Genomic DNA, 21758 nt, shown 5'->3' with positions numbered 1-21758 from the left:
AGCAAACGTATCAACGTCTAAAAATGTCCTTATCTACTTTGCGTTACTAATGGACTCATTATTATATCGAAAACAGTTTAATAATGAACCGTATTATTAAACTGTTTTTGATAACTTTTAGCTTTGTTATATTGGCAATATCAGCCGTTTCACGTCAGGCGTCAAGGTAAAGTGTGCAGCTACGAAGTAAATTTATTAAATATAATCTTACATTTTTGTGAAAAATGTCTGTTACCAACCCACGCAAAAGTCCCTAGTTTAATGTGAAAACTTGAGGAGCAGAAATTTCAGAAATAGTAGATTAAATAGTATATTACACTCGTTTAATGTCACACTCGTTCCATTAAAGCACGACGAGCGTAGCGAGGATTGGTGTGATAATAAGCGTCTTATTAAACTAGTATAATAACACATACTTTTTAAGTAATAATAAAATAAAAATCAAAGACGTTTTTTTTATTTTTTATTTTTACAGTTTTTAAGATGAAAAGCTTCAAAAGCTCCGAGTGGTGTTAAGAATGTGTTCAGGTTAAAATTTGTGAAGGTTTATCTTGTTCAAGAACAGAATTGTTGTAGACGATTTTGATTTGTATGTTCCAGATTAGTTAAAATGAAACTTGACGTAATTTATGTTGGTAGCCCTGGCTCTATCCTCACATTCGGAATTTGGAGAGCGCATCCTGCCGAACAAAAGTATCTGTTAAATAATGCATTTTGGCTTCTTTGCTTTGAGAATTAGTGCATGCAGATGCGAGCTGAGCTTGAGAAGAGGGATTCCGGTGACTGCAAGGACCTCATACATGCCCTCATCACCTTTGTAACCCAACAAGTCTTGTTCGTTTTGCAAAATAAAATTTAATCTGAATAGTTGGCGGCTTACCGCGGCTGCAGCGTCCTTACGGCAATTTAAGTGCATCTTATTACGGCGGTCCTCCGATTTTCATTTTATCGTGGACGACATAAATCGCGGGGTAATGTCGGTTGGGTGCAGTCGGTGCACATAAATAATGAGGGAGGTTGGTGGCGGCGAGGCCATCACGTGGGGGTGAGACCGATAATTCTTCACCTAGTTCGGGGCTCAATTCGGAAATTAAAAAACCAAACGAATAATCGTTCGAGAAACAAATTACTATAAAACTGGGACGTTCCCGAATTCTTCGCTTAAATTGAAGCCATTAGAGTTCCGTAACAGTCGCGGCGCAATGTTTCGCCAAAAATTAAGCGCCGTAATTGCATAATCCAAACACTGGGGGCATTTTAAACAAGTCTTATTTAGTGGGACAACGACACATTCATTTTTATTGGAACGGTCGGGGCGAAATTGAAAATTTCATCGAAGATGCTGAAAATCGGACAACTTTTATTTCAGTTCGGAACTCGAAAGTAATTCGAGAGACGACCGATTAAGGGAACGGCTGATCATTTTCAATATTGGGGTGACAGATTTTAACATTCTCGCAACAACTGACATTGTTATACTTGTTATTGTTATTGTTTTATTTAAAAATAAATATCTGATGCCGTGTAGAGACTTTGTACATACAATTGTTTGCAAATATATTTCCATAAAACAGTTCGCTAATTATAACAAACAAATAAACCAAATCACTTTACATAAAGTTAGGTTAGAGCAAATTTTGACGCCGATAGCGCCACTGAGTCAACTTCCGTCTTCGAAGCGTAGTATAACATAACCTCAAAAGTACTATTGTTGATATATCTAATTATAATGTATTTGTGATCAGTCTACGAATCGTTTATTGTTTATCATTATCAATGGGCTCGTTAAATTTTTTTGATCAAGCAGCACAATTTGGTAATGGATTTCTTGTGTTCTGTATTATGGTAATTTGTCCATTTTCCGCTTCACCTTTTGCTACACAAATTTTTTCAATAGATGAATTGTTGAAGTCAACTCAAGATTTTAGCTTGCTGCGAACGATTTTAGCGTGATGCGAACGCGAACGATTTTAGCGTGACGCATGCAACTAGTTCACTGCCCGGGACTAAAATGTATGGTGCGCCTAAAGAAGTTTTCACTTCAAAAATTAGAGACGATGCGACGGATCAGTTTCGGCAATTTAGCAGGGTCGGGGGATGATGGCACCCCCGTAACAGGGTTCGATGTGCCTGAAAGTGACGTACGGCCTCAATTACAGCAATATAAAGCTGAACGTAATTGTACCGCAGTAACAATTCAAGTGATCGCGTAAGGTGTCGGCTACGTACCCAATTAGAAAGCTCCTTATATATCACCCTGAAAACTTACGGGTTAACGTTACTGGGCGCATAATTAAAACTAATTGCTCTGTTGAGATCATAGTAAAGAACGTGGATGCGATAATGGGAATTTCAAGGTTCTCTCGGATTAGATTTCGGGGTAATGGCAGAAAATTGGGATTTTCTTCAGCTTTGTTTTAAAGCTCGGGATAACGACACCGAGATCAACTTTGCTTTTCAATTATTTTTTCGCACGTTACGTTCATAACTAGAATGGAATTTTTGCACGGAATAATGACGTAATTTAATAAAAAATCTGTTTCCTACAGGATAATAATATAAAACGTAGACAAGTAATCTAAACAGCGGGGAGGCACGCGAACGTCCCGCCGCACCACTTTCGGAACATTCTTTTAATCCGTCCTAATAAAATGAACAAATACGATCCGAATAAATCACAGTGAGTTAATGCTGACCTTTTTGTTGCTAATTAAAATCAAAAGTTTATGAATTTAAGGCCGGTTTATTATTCCCGTTATCACCAGAATTTTGGTTAACCCGATTTAATCCTTATCAGGGACTTTTCCCTCTTTATGCTTATTTCTGTTCTTATTAATATGTAATTTTATACGGCACAGCCACGAATTTCATTAATATTAATTACGATAAAGAAATTTCAGATCAGGTCACTGTTAAAAAAATTAACTAAATTCGATACAGAAAAATGTGTTACATGGGTTCAGAATCAAAATGTTCGAATGTAAACTATTTGAAATGGGTGTCGACACGCAGCTGAATGTTTGAAATTCGACCAACAAAAATTGTTGGACTCAAATCTCAAATTCTGCCAACATTCTCCACCGGTTACGTGTTGACATTTTGGCTCTGGAATTGTGTACGTTGGAGGTGTGAAATGTTTGTATGTTCCGGTTGAAAATATAAAAATATGTGCAAGGTCTGAATTGGAGGATTTCTATTGTAAGGCCGCTTAGCGGTCGATGAAAAAGATAAAGCAGTACAGCAGATTCAGCCTGGAAGAAATAATTACGACATGGTGTTAGTTATTCTTATAAAAATATTTCTGTTATACATTTTTTGTTTAGTTTTGAACTATTAATATGGATTGCATCAAAGCGTTGCTACGCGTAAAAACATTACAATTTATGATAAAATAACGCTGCTAATAATCTATTATTAGTAGTGTAGATTAATCGTCGATAATGGAATTTAGACAAAAATCAATTTCATCTGTCGTCATTCAGTAATAATTACAATTTCACTTGGAAATAATATGAATTTTGAGTTTGTGACGTAACAACTACTACTACTGCTGCTGCTATTACTAGGAACAAAATATTTAGGTGAACGTAATTGTATCTTATTTGGATAGAAAAATGAAATGATTATCATTTATGACATAATGTAATGTTGACGTTTATAAATATCCTATAATTTATAAATCAAACGTTGTTTTATTGCTAGAAATCTATGAAAAACAATGACAATAATAGTTCTGAACTGCAGATAATAAAAAGCTCAATAAGTTTATTTTTTGTATTGTAAATTAGTTACAAAATGTGGTATTTTTCAAAACTGTAATTTCAGATATTACAAATGAAACCACCTCCAGAGTACAGACAGAAGTAGTTTGAAGAAATCGCTAAAGAGCGTAGAAACTCTATTTGTCAAAAATTAAGCAGATGTGGGTGAAGGAAATATTTGTCTGGTCATAATATGCGTCACGTATGCAGGCTTATTATAAATTAAAATTATTATAACATCATAGTTGGCTGGGCGATTAATTTTAGGTGTGCCGCTTTACATACATAGATTCTTACATGATAGCTGACAGATTTCGCCACCTATCATGTTACGAGGGTGCGGCACTTCCAAAATTTGTGTGATTTTCTACGTCACAGATATAAATTTCAGAATTTATGATAAAGCCATTTGTGTAATATGTTGAAAATCTTACTTTGATGGAAATGATGTACATATTTTGACATTTAAGTCGCTTCTTCACAACATCACTGCTTTTTTCAAATTGAAAATGAGAAGGATAAAACATTTCAAATAGCTACCATAAACAAGTATTTTTGGATAGTTCTAGTGAGATTACTTAACACACAGCAGTAGATAATTACACATTAGAAACAAAGTGGAACCATTTTCTTGGTGGTGTAAAATTTGTACGATGAAGAGATCTGTGGCAAATAAATAGGAAATTCAGTGATAAGTACATCAACTTTAGGTTTCCACTCACGTAATTGTTTTTTTTTTCTACTCCCATATTTAAAATACCATTTATCGCATAATGTTTCCATGACGCTGAGTGATCTTTTAAATACACCTTGACAAGTTGTGATTTTGTGCGGTTTAGTCACGAGCTGAAATGAACTCTAGCTATTTTAATCGCAAAAATCATGTTAGAGTTCACTTGTCAATTTAAGTTTATCAGTTTCGAATTTTATGTTTAAATTCACGTTTAATAAAGAAGTTACTTGCTTTATTTGTTTTGTTTATTTGGTCGTAGAAAAAAAAGTATAGCATACAATTCGTTTATAAACTCTGTAGAGTGTAGACACTCGTTTTGTAACACTCGCTAGGCTTGTGCCTAATAAAACTCGTGACTAAAATGGCGTTTACAAACCTTGATACATAATATACTATTTTTTCTTGGTTTCTTGCATTTTGATTTAATTAATTATCCTGTAAATAAACTCTGATGAGCAACATCATCCTTTTTTATAAGAAAAAAAATTGTGTTAATTCTTTTGGTTTTACGCTACATATTTTAAAATAAAATTAATTTGTGTAGGTCATTTATTTTTGTTGTAACTATTACTTATCATCAAGAAGGATATTGGGAATCTTCTTTGTGGGAATATTTTCTAACAGCAACATTTTAGTTCGAATTTATGAGTTTCCTGATTTCAGAAAAATATTATCTTTGTATAATATCTGTTACTGCTTCAATCGTAAAGCTTTTAAAATGTTTAAAACGTTTATTCTATTTAATAATGACATAATAAAACTTTAACTGCGTTTTTGTGATTTTCACAACTGTTCTTTACGAAGTAGTACTTTTTACGACATTAGCATTTTACGAACAGAGCCATGATCTTTGTCGAATTTCGTTTATTGGTTACGTTAACTCGCATAATATTTGATTTTCATTTAATACACCTGGAATAAACAGCTTGCACTGGATTCCTGAAAAATTTTGATCATTCAAAAACATCAATAACGAAGTGGAAATTTTCTTCGCCATGCTGCTATTGGCCAAAACATTTTTTTAATTATTATCATCATGAGAACTCGATCATTGCAGATGTCACATTTAAAACGAAAATTTTGTCTCGAGTAGTTGTTTGGTGTTAACTTGCAATTTTCTTGTCGAATCTCCCACGTGCATGCAAATTAGTTTTCTTAAATTTTTTCTCACTTTCCTCTTATGCTTTTGTTGTTAGGAAACCAGTAACTCGTCTGCGACTTGTGATTATTTAAAAAAAAGCATGAGTCAAAGGCAAGCAAACATTTTCGCAGAAAATTTTGTACTTTGGGAGTAGATATAATTATTTTTTTATCCATTATTTTATATTATTCATGGTAAAATACTTTTGTACAAAAACCAAAGTTTTCGCTCTTATTTATGAGCAAAGGTACTAGAATTTGTGAAGAATTTCGTTATTCGTTTCTCATTGTTATAAACTATATTTTGTTGGTAAAATTGATAGTGTCAAATAGTACATATATAAAATTATCTAAAAATTATTATTAGAGATTTTAAACTAATAATTTACAGTTTTTTATTGGAACTTAATAAAGTATTTTCAGTAGGATTTATTAGCCAAATATCATAAGAATAAAACAAAAATATCTTTAACCTGTGTTGAAGAAATTATTGTAATTACAGTCGCAAATATGGTCGGAGTTAAGAACCGATTCGGGATACCTTATTTATCCGGTGAAGCCCCTCACAGCAGGAACGTAATAAATTCGGATTTCCTGCGATCAATGTGGGCAAAACAAATAAAATTAAATATTTATAATACCCTCCGAAAATGGAAAATAAAACCCGACCTTGCGTACGTTTCATTATATAAATGTTGATTTTTATTTATTTTTCTACCCGCTCGAAAAAAAAATTCCTACCTTGTCCTGTCGTAAATAACCGAACGGTAAAAGCAAATAAAATATGCGAAATATTCGAACCTAACCTAATCGTGACCTGTTAAAGTAACGCAATTCGATGGAATGACAGCCTTTGCAAATTAATGTCCACATGTCGTGACACAAGAGAACACGAAAAACAGGCGAACTAATTAAAGGCAACAATAAAACATCGAGAAATAAACGTGTAAACTCACCAAAAACCGTGTCGGAATCCATTTCGGCGGCGTTTCCGAACGATATCAAATCGAAAATGACCACTGTTATGTAACACAAATTGTAGCGGAACCGGTACGTGTGTTGTCCTGCAGTGAATGTCCACCTGTTCAGGTAAAGGATATGCGGTGTGGCGACGCCCTGAGTCGAAACTCCACGTTTGACAGGCCGTCGCGGCGCCGGCATGCGCACCCTAACCCTAAAACCACTCGTACTCTTCTCTCGTCGGGTGAGCATATTTGTTATGGGTTTGGAGCGTGTGTATTACCTTCAATGAAGACATTAGCCACTCAAAGGCTACGTTTGCAGGTCTGCTTTGCTTAATAGGCTGCATGAAGTATTTAGCATTTTGGCAAGTGGGGTTTATTACACACCTCCCCGGACGCGTATCAGGGTCGGCGGTTTTAATTACCACAAAAATGTTGTTTTCGTTTTGTTTATTTACTTTAAAGCGGAGTAAGATTGACAAGCGGGGAAATAAACGAAAACTACTGGACAGTTACATATTTCTTCCCTTGAGAATTCAGAAAATAAAAGAAAAATATATTCATATATTATTTATTATTTTCCTATTTTCATTCATGATTATCTTTTCTTTTTTATAGTAATTACACTTTTTTATAATACAGGGTGATTCACGACTAGGAATGAGCCTAACAAAATTTGTGATGCAACCAACAATACATGCCCCCCATACAATTGAAAATCCACATAATGATTTTGATTAAATTTGATAAATGTAAAGTCGAACATGTTGGCTATGTTTTATAAAGTTAAAATATATTTTTTAAATCCACATAATTGGTGCAAATGTAATGTAAAAAACTATGGCGGACAAGTGTTATTGGTTGCATCACAAATTTCGTTAGGCTCATTATACTTGTGAATCACCTTGTATTTATTATTGTGCACCCTGTAACATTTTTTGCGGCAAATTCATGATTCAGCATTCGCCTTTTTCAAATAAAAACTAGCAAAACCGCACCTTTTTTCCATTTGGTGAAATTAAAAGCGAGCGTTGATGGAAGTTTACGGTCCAAATTGATTTGGAATATTATTTTCGAACTAATTTCGCTGCGGGCCCTCGCTAAAATATAATCATAACAGAATTACAGAATTTCATTAAAATTATAATTAAAGCGTCCTTCAACCCTTTTCAGGCAGAGCTAAGTTACTCAGAGATGGCCTAACTTAATTTTTATAAAATTAATTAAGTTCCATTAGCACACATTACCGGGTTGGGTATTTTTGTGCTTCGCTGAAAGAATGCAAAGAGCATTAAATTACTCACGTCGTTAACGTAACGGCCGTAGAAGTAGCTGTTATTCAGAGATAAGTGCTAATATCTGCCGTTAATGTACTCTATCTTATTACGACCGTCATCCTCTTATTACTGGCATATTAAATTATATTTGCCAAAGATCAACAGCGCAACAACGACACAATTTCTAGCAAACCGATCGCTTAATTAACACAATTATTATTTACGCCGTAAAAATTATTTTTCCTTTTTAGAAGAAACTCCCGTTGAATTCATTGCCTTTCGACTTTCCTTCTTAGTTAATCAACACGGTTTTATCTTTTGTTTGTTCCCGCATTTAAACCTTTTGTTTCCTCTTTCGACGTTATCTCCGATATATCTTGGTAGGCTTAAATTAATGTCTATATTAGCTTAAAATCTTTGCGAAAGATCTAAATTTCCATTCTGTTTGATTTTAATTAATTTCTTTTACTACAGAGTTTGTTTGATTCAGCAATTTATGTAATATTTTTATTTTTGGAACTTTATTTGTATTAACATCATACAATAGCAAAGAAATTCACTCTAATGATTCCAGATATTATTATTATTATTATTCCCAAATTATCTAAACAATATAACCCTAGGGAATTATCGAAAACATCTAAAAATCAAAACTAAGTAGCCGCATTACGATATCAATCAGTCGAAGTACAGGTTTTGTAGAAAATATGAACACAACGATTGGTTATTAACGTTAATAATTTATGAAACATTTGTCATTTGCGTAAATTATTATAAGATAAAGTGAAATCAGTACGTTGTTACAACAGCAACAAAACGATATTTTAAATCACTGCTGTTTAAAATACCAATTCTGAGAACAACCGGTAAATAATTTAAATCAATTTGCAAGACCCATAATGTGTTTTTTGAACCGAGAGTATCGATTCCGGACCACGAACTCCCTTAATATTTTATTAATTTCGTTGTGTCGTAGAGAGTTCTCATGACAACATCCTTGTTTAATTTATCCATGATTTAAAATATTCACTGTTGCTTTATTTACCCAAAACTTGTCTAATTAAGTCCCGAACATTTCTATACTTTAGGGAAAATGCTGCTTATATTGTCTGAATAACGTTACTAGTTTCGCAACGAGCTTCACTGACGGCTTCATTGTTTGACATCTGACAGATGCAATTCCATGCCCGCACATAAAGCACAAACAAAGAAATTTGTCGGTGAGTGTCATGTTTGAGACATGGAAAAAAGAAGGATATGTGTTTGGCGGTTGAGAAACAATGAATATCTTGTTAATGTAAATTCATCGAGCTTTTACGGAATTAAGCTTTTATTAATTCAGCAGCGATCATGTATTATATGGTAATGTATCGTAGAGTTGTTTGTCGGTGCTGTTTAATAATACATGCGCCATTATGACACTAATTACTAAGCAAGTATTGGAAAAGCATGCTTTATGTGCTCTAATGCATTAAAGGTCTTGAACCAATCCAAACTTACATTATTTTTTTGTTACGGTTTAAGTTTTGCTTGAGTTAATGTGATATGTTATTATACTGGTATATTGCAGACATAAATATGCTGTTGGTTTAATACTGTGAAATTTTATTTTATTTATTTGTGAAGCTTTCTAGATTGCAAAATTGGTGGATGCGCCGGGAAATATTTGGATTAAAAGTTGTTTGGAGAGGCGAATGAGATTTGAAATTACCATTAAGCGGTCTTTTTATAAAAAAGCAAGTGGAAAATGCTGCAAAATGTAATCAATATTTTAAAATTTCTAGAAGAGGAATTAAAATCGCATGAACTGCACAGAACGTTTGACTGATGCTGGAATGTCAGTATATATCAAGAAATCTATTTATATTATACGTCGTTGGAAAGGTTTATTCTATCTCCATAAGCATACAAAATTGTTTTTGTACGATGTTTGACGGAACGCTTTGAAAAAAATTTGTTGGGAAAAGGTTATAGAACAAAAAGCTGTAATTAAGTTTCACGCTAAAGTTGGTACAAGTGCTTGACAAATGATGAAAAAAGTTTATGAGGATGTCTGTCGAGAGCAAGTGTTTTAACAAGGCGTAAAAGTTCTTATCATGATCAAAAAACACTGGAAACGATGAGAGCAATTCAAAGCGTCAAACGGCTCGTACTGGCGAAATGATGTAAAAGATTCGAGATTTGCCCGACAAGAAGTACTACATTTCAATTAATAAAAGAGAACTTTGGAATTTTCCAAAAGTAATATGTTATGTAATATACATTTTTTATCAATCAGCAAAAGTAAAATTTGTGCTCGTTTTATGCAACATTGTTTGACTGAATATTGATTATGAGTGGAAACGTGATTGTGTACTTTCAGTACAATCCAGAAATAAAGTACTAAAGACCCAAAATGAAGTCACCAGGATCGTCTAAACTTAAAGAAATATACAGGGTATTTCACGAGTGATAATTCGCCCGACGGAATGTAAAATGCAACCCAGAATACATCTTCGAAAAAAGCTGGATATTTAATTTCAATAGCCAGCTTTTTTCGGAAATGTATTGTGGGTTGCATTTTCAATTCTGTCGGGCTCATTATTACTCGTGAAATACCCTGTATTAATTCATAATAAGTGACATCGCGGTAAGCGTTGGAAATTCAAATTTACGTTGGCAGCAAGACCCTTGTTAATAATACCCTAGTTTCGACGCTGTTGGTATCCTTCGCCGTTAATTTGGTTTTGACATTATCTTTGGAATCGTTCCGTTTATTTTCTTGTTATAGTATTTGAAATTTCTTTGTTTCATTTACGAAAAGTGTAAAAAAAATCTGTGAGTTATCTCTGCTGTGGATCAAAATAATGTCAAAATAATGTGATGCATAACCTCAAAATAAAGCAATGACGGTTTTACATGTTTCGTACATTTTTTGATATAACATACATTTTCGAGACCATTGTTGTTACATTTTTCGTGAGAGAGAGTCTATTTGATTACAATTTAGAATTGTCCACCTACGTCACTGAGATTTTTCACTTTTCCCTTTCTTCGCTTCGTGACGTTGGTAACCAAATAGTAGAAATAGTTCCGCTTTTAATATGGTGGCAATAATTCACGCCCGCTGTTGGCAGTCACATGGAGACCATGTGCACGTTCCGATTCCATTTGCAAGTTAAGTAATTCGATATGTAATCAAAGCCACATGAGGATGAGCGACGCGTCTCCGAAGAACGTCACCGGCTGCATAATGACAAATAAAATGAAAATGTGTCAAGGAACAGACTCTTCAACATGTCATATCCTGCACTTGCGCCCGCCCGTTTATAACCAACAATAAATCCCGACCGATGGATTTACACATCGGCCATATCTCGAGCTGTTACAGTCCATAACCCATCCGCAAATGTTGGCGCCATGAATCTGGTGGGAAAAATTAATTTCGCCGTCACATTATTTGACGTCGTGGTGTTGAATGCGCCCCGGCTTAAGTGGAGAGTAATTGATAATGGCTGACACGACATGCATGACAATATTAAGTGACGTCAAATTTCAAAGACAATTGTGCTAAACGGATGATCCGGGAATCGAAATGTCGAATCCTTTCCCGGTAAAAAGGACTAATGAAAGTGGAACGGTCGGGCTCGATCGCCATCGTTAAATTTAACGCGGAAATCGCATATGCTCGTCGACTTGAACTTTTTAACATTTATTGGGATATTAAATGAGAGCGAGGAGGTCGTAAAAGCCGTAAGTTATCCTCGATACAGGATTTGGCGAGGCGATAATTAACCCGATTGAACTGACAGCGAGATAAAATCTCGCTGATAAATGGCGTGTGATGGAGGTGAGCGCGCGTCAAAGACTCCTCATCGCACACACGAAAATGAGGATTCGAGGTGGAGGATCCTCACCCCGTGCGCTACATATTGCAGAAAAGTCTGATCGTTGAAGAAAATTTATAAGACGAGTTGGTATGCAAAGCAGATACGGTTGGGATGTATTAGCGGGCTCCATGTTGAATAACGACCCCTGTTTACTATACAGTGCGATTACATTAGGGAATGTGTTACAAAAGAATGAGCACCGAAGGGGAGTACAAATTCGACGTCACGAACGGTGGTACAACGAGCGAAAATGATAAGATCTTCAAACAACGATCATTATGTAATTAAAGGCTGTTTGTGCTCGGCGATGGAGTTTATATCATCATTAATATTAAAGCCTGAGTAGACCAACATTAATTCGCACTTTATTATACATAATGGGGAAACTTGCACTAAACTTTTTCAAATAACCGTAAAACTGCTGTTGGCCAAAAATTACAACAACATCGTCTTTGCGGTAGCTCAAGATTATCGATTCGTTAAAAAACGGAAGGCGCCCGGACGGTTGAAATTTGGTGGAGGCGCCGGGTCAAATCAATTTTACTGTTTTCGGCATTGTTGTTGGCTCCAGAACGTTCCGAAACAGTCACGGTAGTCAACGTATTTAAATGTTTGTTTCGATTCTATTCATATTTTATTCTGGAAAAATTAAAAAACAATTTAAAAAATTATTTAAACCTTTGCCTATCGTGTCTTTTTTTACCTTTTTTAATTTTATATTTAACTAAATTTGACAGCAATGAAATACAGGTGATTCGGAAATAAGTTTGGAAAACAAAAACCGGTAATTTGTGATGATGTGAAGAAGTCACAGACAAAAAAAAATCTTGTAGAAGTTTTTTTGTTTTTGAGATACAAATGATTGAAAATTTGGTCAAAATTCCTAGTACGCTGATGTGTTAAAGGTGATTCATTGATTATGCTGGTAGTTTAGCAAGTCAATAATAATCAAAGGTAAAAGGTCCCCGTCAGTCACAAACGTGACATTACTCCTTTCCATCATTTCCATAGAAATATGTATGTACAAAGCAGTGTGCTTGCACCAACGATTTTATTGTGGGGTTGATGTAACAATTGTTGTTAATAAGTGGATAAATTCGGATAAATTTTCCTTATTCACAGGCGTCGAAAATACAATATTTTAAACAATAAAGATGCTATTGATAAATTAATAATTTTCATATGTATTATTAGCAATATCATCGTCCAGTTCATTTCTAACAAACTACTTATTTGTATAACAAATTTGAATTGAAAACTAGCAATTAGAAACCAACCAACGTGAAAAATGATGAAAGAGGTCAATTTGAATATCAAAGAGGACACTAATAATGCCAGCGCAACTTTTTCTTTCTGACCACGGTGGCCAATTTCGAGGAATTAGTTAAATTAAATGTTCAAAACGTAAACCATTTGCCTCCTTATAATAATAAAATTTTCACTCAAATGCATCTTGGTAGTTCATTCTTCTACAATATTTTGACAGAGTTTTGCAATTGTGGCACTCTATGTAGTACACAGTATTCTAAAATGATTGTGGTATCGTAGTATGTTTTGACAATGTTGACGCATACTTGAAAAGTGATACCAACTATCAAGAACCGTCAAAATGACAGGTATAAGAGAGGTTAGGTTTATCAACCAAACAATATTAACTAAATCAGTTTCATTTTTCTGCATATTTTTTTATGTAAGGAGATTTCAAGTCTCGACCTGTGAAAATGATTATTTTAAAAAATTATCTTCGATAAATAGTATTACAATAAATAATTAAATATCTCTACTACTAGATTGTTTCAGAAACTCAATTTTATATATTTTCTAAATCTAAATTTGTTAACTACAAAATGACAGATGCGAATATAAACACCGTTCATGTTGTTTTGGCATAATGAGAGACCATGATTAATTTTTTTAACGTTGGACACACTGTTTGATTTCCGTCACTAAAGTGCCTGAATGCGCACCTATTAAAATGAACATAACATGTTGCTGAATTTCCCGCGAGGTCTGAGTATTCTTCTATTGCAAACCAGAAAAACTGACAACAATGCACTAGACACTGACGTTCTTTATAACCTCAAACTAATTCAACAGACAGCTTTGCTATACTTCGTCCAGCGAGAGATTGGGAGATTTTAAATTGTAGACTTGTAACCCAACACTACAAAATACACTAGAACACATTAATTAGAGCATATCAGGGCAAAAAAGGATATTTTTTAAATTTTACGTGCGCTAGGTACTACTTTCTCTACGTAGAATTTAGTGACTTTTATGTCAACCAATCTCTCGCTGGACAAACTATACCAAATTAAATACAAAATTTCCATGGCCTCCCATTATGGCAAAACAACGGGAATGCATTTTTTAAGTAAAATATTTCAGCGCAACCTTGATTTGATGAGTTTTTATAATATTCAACAGTGAATATCTACCTCATTTTTCTATTTGGAAAACTGTAGAAACTTTTAACTTTAAATTGCGAAAATAGTGGATGCGCCGGGAAATAATTGGATTAAATATTTGGATAGTTCTGTTGTTTGGCAAGTTGGATACGATTTCAAAACTGTATTTTACCAAGTTGATTACAATAAATCTGTCAAAATATCTCTCCTGCTGACAGAAAATTTGTTAACTGAAAGTCGCAGGGAGTGTTTGAACTAATAGATCCGATATTTTTTAAATAATAAATTATCAATCACAAATTATATCCTACAGCTTTAAAAAAATTATAAAATCTTTTTACCTCTGACTGAATAAAAAAAACAAATTTATTGATTGCAAAAATGGTGGATGAGCCGGGAAAATTTTTAGTGTCAAATTTCAGAATCTCTGACGTATGCTAAGTTCTACCACGCTTGAAAAGAGTATTTGATAGCTTTATCGATCACCAATTGATAAAATTTTCTGTTTGACGATTTAGAAATAATTACAACCAGCTAAACCATTTTCCATTCTCTCCGTTTCTTTCTCACGAATTGTGTTGTGTTTATTGTTTCTTCGTAAATCTATTTTATAGCCCACACCATATGTTTACCTATTTTTCCCCTTTTGAACCCACATTCCATATTTCGTTTTTAGTTATGTCATCCAACATACACGTTCCTTATGAGAAAACAAACAACTTTAGCTTCTCTTTTCTGTGTTTGCCAACACTTAACAGACCAAACCGAGTTATAAATAAATATAATAATTTACTTATAGTTAATATGAGAATGTGAGCAAACAAGGCGTATACTTTTCACTTTAGCATAAAACTTTTCCTCCAATGTCGATATTTTGCTATTTTAGAAGCATAAAAATCAGTTTCTGCAATAACTTTATATATCCTGAAGCTTTGCTGGAATCGAATACAACCGGGACAGTGCATAAGCTGTTGTCACTGGCTACAATCCACGTTGACGTAAGAGTGGAAAAATATGTGAATCGGAAATCCAAACCAGCACTCAAGAGAAGTCGGCCACCTCGCCTCGAATTTATCCAGCAGTTTATTATTTTCCTTGAGGACAGTCGATACACCCAACAAATTTAACTTAATGAAGAAAATAGCCAAAAACTGAACAACTAACGATACAAAAAATAATTTGTATTCAACGTGTCGAGTGCTCTAAATTCGAATATTTAATTTTCACATTTTGTTCGACAATTTTATGTGAATATAAAATTCAATTCGGATTTTAATTACCAGTGATTTAATTTTAATATTTTAAATAAAATCGTGTTGTTCGGATAAAAATTGATTGTTAGCGCTGCTGAATATTGCGTTTGAAATTCGTAAAAAATGACATTTTGAAACATGTTTGTTCAGAATCAACCACCCATGCAAAGCGTCGCCCCCGTTGGCAGTTTTCTGGCGTACCTGTTGTGTGCGAGCGAGATCACATGTAAGAAAATAAAAAGTGTCGTGATTTTATCTAAGATCCCGGCCAGCATTAGGGAAAATGCGTGGCCAAATGTCAGGGTAATTCGCAAATTGGAACTTACTGCCTGTGGCTTACCTTGCTACATCGTTTCATTTTAACCTGGAGCTCGCAGGGCGAGTTCGGCTTTTATTAGACAACCATTCCTTGTTGAACAGTCAAATAAAAATTCCAATTACTTTTATTGATTTACTATCCGTTTCCCGGCACCACTCTTAATAGAATATGGAATGGTTCCTAGGAATGGAAATAAATATTTGGAGTGCGTAAAAATTCCACGCTCTTTCCATTCAGGGGGATAGAAGGAATCAAATAAAGTTTGAAATGTTGTTGTTGTCTGAACCAAACTGCGTTGAGAACCTGGCAACATGTGTTGCAATATAAGATACAGATATGAGCACATGGGTGACAGCCGCAGGGCCGGACCGGCCCTAGAATCGCGTCCAATTCCGAATCGGAAATCATCCCAGGGTACGGCTTATTTTAATATTTCACGCCGAATTTCAGCGCTGAAAGCATTCTCGGGTCCATATTTTCAGTTCTACTTAGCCGAAGGCGGGCGCGCTCCATGAATTATTTTTATGCTTCATTACAATCAGCCGGTTTGTTATGCACACACTGCACCATCTTCCGGGTTTACATTTTTTAACAGGACTCTCATTTCCTATCAAAACACGGCCATAACTAAGTCATGCTTTCATCCAGAACCCTCAGTGAAAATTTTATTTTTTACTTCCAGGACCAAAACATTTTTTTAATGATCGACGAGCCTGCCCATTCACTCTTAATGATTTACAGGACGATGGGTTTGCAAAAGATTCTAAATGAATCTCTGTGCTATGACGTCATTCATCGATCTGGCCTATGCTGGTGGAGGTAACCAGGTCACTACCATCCCCACCCGGTCTCCATCTCCTCTTTATTTCGTCCCTTCAGGACAACCCTAGCCTGCCCAACAATAACTTGTGTAAGAAGTTATCCTGATTTGATCCTGCTTTATTACCCTTAATTGATCACACATCCTCAACTGTTTCCTTACGATCAATGGAAATAAAGAAGAGTAGCTCAAATAATCCAAAAAATGCAAAAACAAAAAATTACAAAAGTCCTAATTACCATGGAGTAGCAGAAATTATATCTATACTTATTTTAGTGTGCTGAGTTGGAATCACTTGTTGTTAAAACTTTATAATTATACATAATTAAATTCTTATGTCGGTGTTGATAAGATTGTCATTCAGTATTTCGTCAAATAATAATCAATTCAAAAATTTGGAAGCTTTGAGCAGATGTCGCCACCATGCGCGCCTCCGAGCTTTCAGGACGCTTCCTGTATTACCGGTGCTTTCCGGAAGGGACGTTGCAGCATCTGCCGGCCGATGGCGCCACGACACCGAAAGCTCACCCTGAAGCTTTACATCGGGGTGATAGATACATTTTATTATTTTTGTATTAACATAAAAGCTCCGTACACTACTTATTTCCAAGTTTGTGTAGACTGAGCTTTGAAAATTTATGATGTATACGTCGCAGTATAAATAAAGCAGAAACAAGGCTTTTACTATATGGGAAGCGTGTTTCATAAATAAATTCCCTGATATTATACGTTAAGCTCAAAGCTTTTGCTTTATCGTAATTTTCGCTGCTGGTAATGGATTAGATGAGTGAAATGCGGAGCTTTCGTTCCTTGAATCACGTAACGGTGAGTTTTGTTACTTGTCCCGGCACAAAAAACTCTGAATTGCTGATGTATAAATTGGGCTTAATTTTGAAAAATAAAAATTACGGTGTGTACGCGAGGGGCGGAATGAAAGGAGGTGAGAAACGAGCTGGGAGGACTTTGTTCTCATAAACAAAACAAGCTTATTTACATAACTGCTTGAATTTCCTGTTTGTTGTAAAAATTGTCGAGGAGTTGTAGCGAAGCTCAGGACGCAGGATTCGGATAAATACCATAAGTGCGATTTTTCATCTGAATAAGTAAAAAGTTTCGCTTGCCATCTATCAAAGAACCCACCATAAAGAATCTTATAGGCCACTTCTATCAAACGTTTTTGATAAAATATGCTTTTATAAGATCTATATTTTTTTCGACTGGGCTGCAGTTAGGCCCGAGGTCGGAATCAATCAAATAAAAGAATTCGTCTCGGGGGAAAATATTGCCAAGTTCGAAATATTAATAATGAACTTAATCTTTTCGCTCAAATATTGTTTTAGGCAGAAGGTGGCCGAGGAAGAACGGCAAAGGGAAATTGAGATTTTTTTATTCGAGGACGTAATTTTATTACTGTCATCATAATCAAATGAGCTTGATAAAAAATGTGCTTAACGTAGTCTGCTTGTAGTGGGGAGGAATGTTTTATTAGTCGAATTCGGGGTATTCAATCTCTGAACTCATAATCCTTTTAGTAGGTTGCAAACTTAGTTTATCTGGGACGGAATACTTAATCAAAGACTAGTGAAGTGGTACCGCATAAAAAAACTTCCGGAGGTGTAAACTGATTAATTTTCATTAAACAACTAAGTAATAAAATTTAATTAAAGTCGAGAGTTAAATATAGTTTGCCGCGGCAATTTCATTGAGCAAATTACTTTCAACGAAAGACTGCGGAACATAAAGTTTACATTAAAATTATATTTTGCGTCATCTATCGGATCATGTTTGAAGGCTGTGGAAGTTTAATGGTAGTATCGCATTTTAAAAAATATAATAAATATACAATATTTTTGTTTTTTAAACTATTTAAATGAAAAGAATAACGAAAATATAAAGAAGCGACAATAAAATTTTCTCTAAAAAAATTTTTAATTGAAATTTATAACGCTAAATATGATACGTGATTATGGCTAATATTTCTATTTGCAAAGCTCACAGCGCCGGATTTGCTCTTTGGATATCGTGTGACTGATCAGTTCAAATATTTGAATTGTGTGATTGGTCAGTTCAAATATACCAAAAGCGGAGTCTTTCCCATTCTTGTAATCAATAAAAATATTAACGTGTTGATTTTGTTGAAAGTTTAGTACATCTAAGCATACAGCACGGAGCACGTGTAGATCACTTGCTAGTTGTGAGAAAAATATAATGGAGGTAATAGCTTCTAAGAGAAGTAAATGCGGAAGGAGAACTTGGGACAGTACAACAAAAAAAGTGTGGGTGCTGTCAAAGTACATATACGGTTTCGTCCAAACAAATTTCCCTTTCAAAAACACTCAAAATCAGGAATTTTGCCCTGTGTTAAAGACTTTTTTCCTGTTAGGCCCCCTAGCACACATCTTTTTTTTAGCAAATATATGTTTTTCCAAGTTAAAATTTTAAGAAATTTACCGTTTTTCTGTTGGGCCACTTCAGCACAAAAATGAATACGGTTTCGGCCAAGCAAATTCACCTTTCAGCACGTAACACTTTTTAAAGAATTTAAGGTACTGTTACGATTTAAATCGCCGCGCGCTTGTAAATCTTCGAGGTTTTTCTAGAATGTTCTAGAACCCATCGCGACGGAATCGTACACGGACTTCCGCCGAAAAATCTGCGCATAGAGGGGGCGAAAGCTATAAATCGGGGGAACCAGAGACAAAAAGGGAAGTTCACGGCTATTCGTGGTGTTGTGAGTGCCTGGGGAGAGTCAAGGGGACAGTGATCCAGTGAATTTGCAGGGCCGACAAGACGACCTAGTGGAGTTTACGAAGGCCGTTGGAGACGATTCGTCTAAGTACCACCGCCCAAATCGCCAAGCGGATCAAGGACTTCACTACGGAAGGTTCCAGACCGAACGCTTTTGCGGATCCGGATCTCGTCGAGTCCTGTCAGTCCAGGTCGTCCCCGGACTCACCGGAAGGTGCCGGATCTACCCACCAGCAAGTCCGGAGCAGTGGTGACACCCCATTTTCTTCCAGGCCGTAGCTTCCACAATTACTCAGATTTACTACTCAGTTTTCTATCATCTCTCATTTTTTATTGCATTTCTTTTCATTTCATATTCATTGACCAACTTTTTATACACGGCTTCACCGTATCAGCTGGGAGTGACCTCGTCAGCATCGTGCTATCGGCGAGCACCACTATTTCTTGCGACGGTTCTTCATCGGGCTGAAAAGGTTCTTCGACTCCAGTTGTCGACCGGCAGTGAATCCGGAACTCGCTGAGGGGAAAGGGGAAGAGTTCGGCGTCCTAACCCTCAACGGAGGGCGGTGTAATCATTTTAGCGTCCGAAAAAGGATCGGCCTTCCACCCCCTCACATTTTCGCGATTTGTTGTCAACGGTGTTGGAGGATTCGCTCGTTGGGTTCGCGTCGAACCGGAAGCACGTGAGATAATTAGTCACCCTGTATTTTGGTCCGGGTTAGGTTTCTTTTCAGTTCGTGGAGTTTTTTATTTTATTTTTGCAGATTGTATCTTTTTTCGTTGTACTCGATAAGAATTCTATTTTTCTAGGTTACATTCCTTTTATCGTCATCTTATCTTGTAACAACAATTTTACGTATAGTTTGTAAATAAAACCCCTTCTCCACGAATTGTTGTGTATCATTTCCCGTACTCCTGGCCCTGGCAGTTCTCACCGTTTTTCAGCTTCAGTCGGCGATACTCGTGGTTCGCATTGTAAACCGAGATTTGTAACCGGTAACAGGGTTGCCCAGTTTCGGGAGCGTAATTTATAACGTAACAGTACACAGCACACATATGAATACAATTATTTCGGCCAAGAAAATTCACCTTTTAAAAACACTTAAAATTCGCCTTTTTGCCGTTTTTTGTTGGGCCACTTCAGCACAAAATTGAATACAGTTTCATCCAAACAAATTCAGGCAAAGTCCTCATTGTGGTTCCTTTATAATAATAATGAAATTCCAACAAACTTTAGTTAATTATTTATTTAAATTTATATTTAACTAATATAAATTTTTATTATATTGGTGGCGGAGACGGTGTCGTCGAAATAGACGAAGAAGGCGAAGGGCAGGATGCAGTTAATCCTTCACTGTATCTACAAAATTTTTTTAACAGTTTGTGTCATATTGTGTGGATTATAACAAACGGAAGATGTTATTTTTAACTATCCCTTCGCCACCCGGCGGCACGGCAATTTTGCCGGAGTACATACACTATTACGGATATTAATATCAAGTAATAGTGCACTGCTTATCAACATAATTACCGGCGTCTCGCCTCCGCATTTTGACTTTGTTGTGTATTATGTTCTGTGTCAATGTTAAGGAATTTCCTCACGATATGACATGAGTATAATAATATACCTTTTTGAATTTCAACTCCCAATGTGTTCTCTAAATCCAGAATTTTTAAATTTTTAAAAAGAGATTGCGGTACTATAATACTACTTTAAATTCACATCTATTTTATTTAATAAATTATTTTTCCTTGTGTTTTGTTAAACAGCTTATGACTGTTATAAATTAAATAGTAGAGACATTTTTCTTACGTGGCAGTGTTGCTAAATTCGTCCATAGATTCTTTTGAGGCCAACCTTAATATGAACTGCCTTTTTGGCACCCTTCATTTTTTCAATTAGTAAGTTCTCTTTGTAGAGTAAGGCATCATATAATCGGTTCACTGAGTTCAATGTTATTGTGGTTCTCAACACTGCAACCCAGACCTCAGCTTCTTGGGTTGTGACAAATAAAATTTTTGGAAGCAAAGCCATCATGGATTCATAATTTTATTTTACACAATTCACTTTGGAAATGTATTGTGGGTTGCATTTTCAATTCCGCCGGGCTCATTATCACTCGTGAAATACCCTCTAGATCAGGTGCTGGATTTAAAATTCAAAATAACAATAGAGCCCAGCACATGCATTTAGAAATATTTGTGTATTTAAAATTTGAGTTTTATGTCCCGAATGTCTCATATTCATATGTAACACACAAAAAGTCGTGTTTTGATAACTTTTTTATTGAATACCAAAGATTGAGTACGGAAACGAAAGGACTAAGGATAATATTTACATTGTCTTGTGTTCAAGGGTTGAAGATCTCACACTCATAACACGATAACAGCAGTTTCGTACCTTACTAGTCTATTATACTTGATTCTAAGAAAAACAAAGGTATCAATCCATCACCCGATAATAATTA

General features: G+C 35.2%; 1 protein-coding gene across 3 annotated transcripts in view; it reads right to left on the bottom strand.

Annotated features, from left to right (window-relative positions):
- The window catches only part of Schip1 (Schwannomin interacting protein 1), a 132548-nt gene that overhangs the window by 45701 nt on the left and 65089 nt on the right, over positions 1–21758 (bottom strand). The window contains exon 1 of one of the 3 annotated variants that reach the window (XM_069048710.1): positions 6591–6795. The exons of the other annotated variants lie outside the window; for them this stretch is intronic. The gene's annotated coding sequence lies outside the window, so the exon portion shown is untranslated. Of the gene's footprint in view, positions 1–6590; positions 6796–21758 lie in introns of those variants that run through there. 3 annotated transcript variants of the gene reach the window in all.

This window comes from Tenebrio molitor, chromosome 5 (assembly GCF_963966145.1).
Source record: "Tenebrio molitor chromosome 5, icTenMoli1.1, whole genome shotgun sequence".
NCBI classification, from domain to species: Eukaryota; Metazoa; Arthropoda; class Insecta; order Coleoptera; family Tenebrionidae; genus Tenebrio; species Tenebrio molitor.
This window is presented reverse-complemented; position numbering and strand designations above follow the sequence as displayed.